Here is a 9,071-nt window from a genome sequence, read left to right as displayed (position 1 = left end):
CGGGACTACTACGCCTGACAGTGAAAGTTTCTCTTTTTCAGCGCACAAAAGCAGTTCCGAGTTTTGTGCCTGCTCCCTCTAGACTATAAATGAGTGTATGGCATCTAATCGGACATAACATCTACAGCAGCTCGCAGTGAACGGCGCTGTTTGAGAACCATTGTTCTTGGTATAATGGCGATCTGCTTCTGTAGGCTCGCTGAAGGAAGGACATGTGGTTCGCCTGCCATGTGCAATAACACCCTACCGCTACTGAGCAATGCCAATTCTCCTGAGCTTTAAGGCCTTAAATACAATAGAAAATAAAGGAACTCTTCAATAAAGAAAAGCATTTCGGATAATCTGATGGGAGAAAACAAAGGGCGTTCTTGTAACAAAAAAATTGTTCAATGTTCCAGTGAAAGCAATTTGCACCGTTAAGTGACTGGAAATGTCAACAGTGTTACATCATAGGAAAGACTGGGGTTTGTTTAGACACAAACCTCTTGGCTACAAAAAAAAAAAAAAACTTACTAAATAGTTTTTATATTGTTAATAATTTTTCCAGATGAACACTTACTGGACTGAAACAACTTGATTCTCCATGAATCATTTTGTAGAAAAATCAGTGAGTCTTAAATCTGATCTTTAGGATCTTTTGAGGAACGTTTGTTTCCTGAAGCTTTACTTTTACTGTTACTTATATAATGAAAATATAATAAGTCTACATTAAAATATATAAAAAAATTATAGTTTTAATGTATCAAATATATATTTATTTTAATTTGAATGATAAAATATGCATTTAAAAAATTATACAATTTATGAATTTTATACATTAAATCTTAATTCACAAAAAATAAATATAAAAATTTATGAAGTCATAATTTTATGAAAAACTCAATAATGCCAATACTTGAAATTTTATATATTTTATTTTAACTATTATAAATTATATAAAAATATAAACATAAAATACAGTTTAATTTATGAGAAAAAAACGAAAATGTAAATACAAAATAAATCATAATTTATGTATAGAAATTTACAATTTGTTAATTATATAATGAAAATAGATATTTAAATGTTAGTTTGAATATATATATAAAAAAACTTTATTTTAATTTTAAACATTAAATGATAAATCTTAATTCATAAAAAATAAAAATGTAAATATAAACATTCATGAAGTAATAATTTTATGAAAAACTCAATAATGCCAATACTTGTAATTTTAGACTTTTTATTTTACTTATTAAAAATTATATAAAATGTAAACATAAAATACATTTTCATTTATGAGAAAACAAAAAACAAAATGTAAATTCCCTTATAATTTATTTGATTTTTTATTATAAAAAATTGAATGTAAATATAAAATAAATCACAATGTATGAAAATTATATTTGCAATTATACAATTATATGTTAATTATATAATGAAAGTGAAATTACCTTTAATAAAATACCTTTATTTTAATATATTTATTTTATATAAAATACACATTTAAACTAAATTATACAATTTATGAATTTTACACATTAAATGATAAATCTTAATCCACAAAAATAAAAAAAATAAAAAATATATATTTTCGTTTATGAGAAAAAACAAAAATGTAAATACAAAATGATAAGTAACACTTATAATCTTTTCGATTTTTTTTAATTATTATAAATTATATCAAAATATAAACATAAAATACAGTTTAATTTATGAGAAAAAACAAAAATGTAAATATAAAATAAATCAGAATTTATAAAAATTATATTTACAATTTGTTAATTATATAATAAAAGTATATATTTAAATGTTAGTTTTAATATATAAAAAATATTATTTTATTTTTAATTATAAAATACACAAATGTTTTTAAAATTATATGAATTTTAAACATTAAATGATAAATCTTAATTCACAAATTAAATTTGTTCAATAATACTAATACTTGATTTTTTTTAATTATTAAAAAATATTTAAATATAAACATAAAATAATACATTTTAATTCATGAGAATATAAAAAATATATATGTATCTTTTTGATAAAATTAAGCTGTATTTTCCTCAATATTCTTACTATATCAGACTATATGAGCCATAAAAGCCTAATGGATCAAATATGACACTTAACAAAAAAACATATCAGGCTTTAAAGGGTTAAAATACATCTAAACAGTAATTGGAAAGCACAAAATGCTAGGTTCAGTTAGTGTATTGTTAAAGATTGTAAGTAAATGGATATTGCTTTATGGCTTGGCTACCTTTCAACTGTATTTAAACACCATTTTTATGGTTAAAAACATGTGAAGGTCATTGGCAGTGGGGTAAATAGATAGACGCTGAGTTTCTAACAAAAACAATAGAGCTTATCTTTTGTTTTCCGCCGCTATCTGTCAACTTTCATCTCTCCACCCAGAACACAGCACCCAAATGAACTCACCCATTTCCTTGACCCCTTTTCAATAAATATTCACCTTTATCCCGACCAAAAACAACATCAGTTGGATTTTAACTCTGTTGAATTTGATTAGTCTACTCTACTGTATTAGATTGGAGAACTGCAGCAAAGTCGGCTTTTTAGAGAACAATGACTTACAAAAAGCTATCATATGACTTCAGAAGATTGTGTGTGAATCATATTGACGTTTTTAATAGTTATATGATTTATATTTTGTCATTTTGTAGCTTGACAGTCACTAATATGAACTGTCAGACTATATGAAAAAGTATGGAAGACCATTTGCACCATAGAAAACAATATTTTTATCTCACAATTCTGGCTTTTTTGCAATTCTGAAATTGTGTGTTACATTTCTGACTTCTTTCTCTCATAAATGCGAGATATAAACTCTGAATTGTGAAATAAAAACTCAAAATTCTGACTTTTTTCCCATAAATTCCAAGTTTACATCTCGCAATTCAGTTTTTTTGTTGCCACCAAGGAATTTAAAAAGGTAACTGTGATTGTTTAATCTCACAATTCAGATTTTTTTTCTTGCAATTGCTAGTTTATATCTACAATTCAAACTTTTCTTCTCAGAATTGAGAAGTTAATACCTTGCAATTCTGACCTTACCTTACAAAATTGGTCCAAAGTCAGAATTAAAATCGATTTTTCCAAACAATTTGTACGGTGTGTATGCAAATTGTATAATATCCAAGGTACACATTTCTAGTTGTGTAGTTCTAATTGTGTAGTTAATACTCATATTGTATTTTCAGAAAAGTTTGTCCTTTTCTTAAATGTGTCACTACCGAAACACAGTAATTATAATTTAATTAGAAGAGTTATATTGACCTATTAAGATTTTGCTTACATCTAGATTACAAATAAATATATATTTTGGCTATTTTATTACAATTTTTCTGAGGTAAATCAATAACAATTACATTTTTAACAATACTTCAAGTGTAATTGATGGGATTTGTTTTCTCACATGTTGCTAGCATGATTAGCATGTTAATTACAAAAATTATTTCAATATCATTTTTATAAATTTCATAAATTTAAGGGTTAGGGTTCAGCAGCCACATCCCATGCATGATTAGCAAGTTGTTAGCATGTTTCTAACATGATTAGCAAGTTAGTAGCATGTTGTTAGCATGATTAGCAAGTTGCTAGTATGTTAGCATTTTGTTGTTAGCATGGTTAACATGTTTTAGCACATTTCAAGCATGATTTGCAAGTTACTAGCATGTTGTTAGCATGATTAGCAAGTTGCTAGTATGTTGTTAGCATGTCTAGCAAGTTGCTAGTATGTTGTTAGCATGATTAGCAAGCTGCTAGAATGTTGTTAGCATGTTGTTAACATGGTTAACATGTTTTAGCACATTTCTAGCATGATTAGCAAGTTGTTAGCATGTTTCTAACATGTTTAGCAAGTTAGTAGCATGTTGTTAGCATGATTAGCAAGTTGTTAGTATGTTGTTAGCATTACTAGCAAGTTGCTAGTATGTTGTTAGCATGATTAGCAAGCTGCTAGAATGTTGTTAGCATGTTGTTAACATGGTTAACATGTATTAGCACATTTCTAGCATGATTAGCAAGTTGTTAGCATGTTTCTAACATGTTTAGCAAGTCAGTAGCATGTTGTTAGCATGATTAGCAAGTTGTTAGTATGTTAGCATTTTGTTGTTAGCATTGGTTAACATGTTTTAGCACATTTCAAGCATGATTTGCAAGTTACTAGCATGTTGTTAGCATGATTAGCAAGTTGCTAGTATGTTGTTAGCATGATTAGCAAGCTGCTAGAATGTTGTTAGCATGGTTAACATGTTTTAGCACATTTCTAGCATGATTAGCAAATTGCTAGCATGTTTCTAGCATGATTTGCAATTTGTTAACATGTTAACATGTTGCTAACATGTTGCTAACATGATTAACATGTAACTAGCATATTTCTAACATGACTAGCATGCCACTAGCATGATTAGCATGTTGCTAACAAGTTACTACCATGTTGCTAACCTGCATTCTAGCAAGTTACTAGAATGTTTCTAACATGACTAGCATGTCACTAGCATGTTTCTAACATGATTAGCAAGTTATTAGCATGTTGTTAGCAGTGTTGTTTTTGACAACCATCTTAGATTTAGTCTTAGTCTTAGTCTTTTGGACTAAAATGCTTATTAGTTTTAGTCAAATTTTAGTCACTTCTATATGTGATAGTTTTAGTCCAATTTTAGTCGACGAAAAGTCAAAAAGGTTTTAGTCTAGTTTTAGTCAAAAAAAGGGGGAAAAGTAGTCTTTTAACAAATTAATGTAGGTCAGTAAGTATTTTGCTGTTGGGTAGTGTCACTTAAGTTCTGAAAATAGCAGATCTATAGTTCAACACAATGTAAGCTTCCGGATCGACTATTTTCACCAATAATTACAATAATGAAGGAATGGTTTTACATAAAAGACATATATTTGAAATAATGTGCAAACATGTTGAGCACGTTGTGCGCTGCACGCCAGGTAGTGGGCGTAACCAAACAAGGATAGAATGCTAAAACGGCTTGCCATAGCGGCAGATACTTTGTAGGTTTTGATTGGCATGAACAATAAGCAGAAATGTCGTGCATTTTAAACGTCTGACGGACCACCTACTAACATTTTCGTCTATTCTCGTCTCGTCAACGAAAACTCACACACGTCTCGTCATGTTTTAGTCATCAACGAGCCATTTTTATCTCGTCATCGTCTCGTTTTCGTCATGGAAAAAAGTGGCGTCAACGAAATGATTTCGTCATCGTCATCGTTGACGAAAACAACACTGGTTGTTAGCATGATTAGCAAGCTGCTAGTATGTTAGCATTTTGTTGTTAGCATGGTTAACATGTTTTAGCACGTTTCAAGCATGATTAGCAAGTTGCTAGTATGTTGTTAGCATGGTTAACATGTTTTAGCACATTTCTAGCATGATTAACAAATTGCTAGCATGTTTCTAGCATGATTTGCAATTTGTTAACATGTTAACATGTTGCTAACATGATTAACATGTAACTAGCATACTTCTAACATGACTAGCATGCCACTAGCATTATTGGCATGTTGTTAACAAGTTACTACCATGTTGTTAACATGCATTCTAGCAAGTTACTAGAATGTTTCTAACATGACTAGCATGTCACTAGCATGTTGCTAACATGGTTAGCATGTGACTAGGATGATTCTAGCATGTCTAGAATGTCACTAGCAAGTTACTAACATTTTGCTAGCATTATTAGCATTTTACTAGCATGTTTTTAGCATATGTAGCTAACATGGTTAGCATGTTACTAGCATGTTTCGAGCATGACTAGCATGCCACCAGCAAGTTACTAGCATGTTTTTAGCATATGTTGCTAACATGGTTAACAAGTTACTAGAATGTTTCTAACATGACTAGCATGTCACTAGCATGTTGCTAGCATTATTAGCATGTTACTAGCATGTTTCTAGCATGACTAGCATGTCACTAGCATGATTAGCATGTTAATTACAAAAATGATTTCAATATCAATTTTTTAAATGACATAAATTTAAGGGCTAGGGTTCAGCAGCCACCTCCCAATAAATGATGATTTTATAGACCTTTCTCCTGAGTAAACGATGAGCGCCGCCATTACGAATTCTAACGTCAGATTGAATGCTTTTCTGTTCCGGTTTCCATAGGAACCCATTCAAATAGCGTTTCAAATAGCGTTTCAAATAGTGTTTCTGTAGAATGGCCCATTAAAAACAAATAATAATTCTGAGGCAGAAACTACACTTGATAAATCAGCTGTTGTGTTCAACAGAAAACATAACAGCAGCATGTTGTTAAAGAATCAAGGTGATTAAGTAATAATAATAAAAAGGTGTACTTTTTGGAGGTGTTCCATTCATGCCAAATGGTTTGTTATGATTATGATTATTTTTGGAAATCATTTCTCAATCACCTCGCTCTCCTTTTGTGTTCCCGCAGTTGTGTATTTGCATGTTTGTTGCATACGTAGGAAACTAAGGAAATGGATGCGAGGGTTATAACAAAAAGCTTGGACCCCTGGACTCTGGGCTGGACGTCCCTAGAGACTAAACAGGCCGCGTTCCTCGTTCCCCAGGCGCTCGGTGAGCGATTAGAGCACGCGTGCCCAGACATGTCCCTATGGCTCTGGCCGCCGGCCAGTCAGTGGGCAGCCCACCCTGGTGTTTGATCTGGGGGTTTGGCTCCAGCCAGTCCCGGCATTGTATCCCAAACAATGCACCCCAGACCTACTGAACTCCATAAACATATCCCTTTGTGGGCTTTTCCTCGAACTCAGGGTGGGGGACACCCGCTGCCAGGAAGAGGGACTCCTGTCCAAAAAAAGAGCGCTGTGCCTCCCTCGTCGGGCTGCTGACTGGGCATTCCTGCCGCTAACCTCCAGGGAAGAGTCAGCTTCATACATTCACAGCCCACTGGATCATAAAGGTGTGCAACTGCATGAGGAACAAAAGCAGCGGTCAGCTGTTAATTCTACATAAAAACATCTACACAAATATATGTGACCCTGGACATAAATAGCACGGGTATAGTTGCAGCAAAAGCCAAAAATACATTGTAGCCTATGGGTCAAACTTATCGATTTTTCTTTTATGCCAAAAATCATTAGGATATTAAGTAAAGATCATGTTCCATGAAGATATTTTGTAAATTTCCTACCATAAATATATCAAAACTTAATTTTTGATTAGTAATATGCATTGCTAAAAACTTCATTTGGACAACTTTAAAGATGATTTTCTCAATATTTAGATTTTTTTGCCCTCAGATTTTGCCCTCAGATTCCAGATTTTTAAATAGTTGTATCTCAGACAAATATTAACAAACTATACATTCAAATAAAAAAAACAACTGACCATTATGACTGGTTTTGTGGTCACAAATACATATTAGAATGTATTTTTTGTATTATTTGAACATTTATATATTATATTATATATATTATATATCACCTTTTTTAATTTCAGTTTATATATACTGTATATATATATATATATATATATATATATATATATATATACACACACATACACACACACACACACACACACACACACACACACATATATATATATATATAAAAACTGAAATAAATCAGGGTTATTATTATTAAATAAATATATAAATATTGTATGAAAAAAGGAAGATTTGAAATGAATTATATTATATTAAATTTAATATTTTATTTAGATTAAGTTAAATTACTAATGCGTAGATAAAAATAATTAAAACCTAAATAGTAATATATAAAAATAGAGAAATGACAAAAGCATACAACAAAATGAGTAAAAATTAAATTATTATCTAAAAATATTAATAAAACACAAAATAGTATATAAATAATATTAATTTATATATATATTTTTTCCTTTAACTAAAACACTGAAAATAAGCTGAAATAAGATAAAAAATATTATATATTATATACAAAACATAATATGTAATATGCAAAATTTTATTTAAATTAAGTTAAAGAACTACAATAACTAACTGGAAAAGAAAATCTAATTAATTACAAACTGAACTAATGCTTAAATAAAAATAAATAAAACCTAAATAACAGTATAAAAAAGAGAAATGACAAAAGCACATAACAAAAGTAGTAAATAATTTAACTATTATATAAAAATATTAATAAAACATGTAATAGTATATAAATAATAAAATATAAATATTATATAAAAATATATTTATAAATGAAATTTTGAAATGAAATATTTTAAAATTGTATTTAAATTAAGTTGAAGAACTAAAATAAATAAATAATCGAATTAACTAAAAACTAAACTAATGCTATAAAAATAAATAAAACCTAAATAACATTATAAAAAGAGAAATTACAAAAGCACACATCACACTATTATATAAAATATTAATAAAACATGTAATAGTATATATTTCATCAACTAAAGCAATAAATATTAACAACATTGAAAATAAGCTGAAATAAAATAAAATATTCTATACAAAAAATAAAGTAAATGAAAATTTGAAATGAAATATTTTAGTATTTAAAATTGTATTTACATTTTTTTATTTAATTACAAACTGAACTAATGCTTAAATACAAATAAATAAAACCTAAATTACAATATAAAAAAAGTGAAATGACAAAAGCACATAAGATTAGTAAGATTAAACTATTATATGAAAATATTAATAAAACATTAGTATAAAAATATTAATTCATATATATACTCAAATAAATCAGGGTTATTTTCATTAACTAAAACAAACATAATTTTATTGTTAATCTTTTAAATATTAAAAACATTTTTGTTCATTGAAATAAAGCTAGAATAAAATATTATATATTATATAAATATATAATAATATTATATCTAATATAAATATATTTTATATAAAATATACAAGTATTATATACAAAAAAATATATATAATAAATGAAAACCTCCCTGTATTTTCGGTTTTATTTCCTTAAGATTTTGTTTAATATATTTGTGGCCTAGTAGTGCAAAACAAACATAGGCCTAGTGTTCTCAACGCAAATCATGTTCTAAAATGGAAAAAGCTGTGATAATGACTCCAGATCGGCAGGTGTCGCTGTGGCCAGTGTCTGCGCATGCGCAGTTGACAGCAG

Source organism: Garra rufa, chromosome 9, assembly GCF_049309525.1.
Source record: "Garra rufa chromosome 9, GarRuf1.0, whole genome shotgun sequence".
NCBI lineage: Eukaryota > Metazoa > Chordata > Actinopteri > Cypriniformes > Cyprinidae > Garra > Garra rufa.
The sequence above is the reverse complement of the archived record's forward strand: the minus strand, read 5'-3'. Positions refer to the sequence as shown.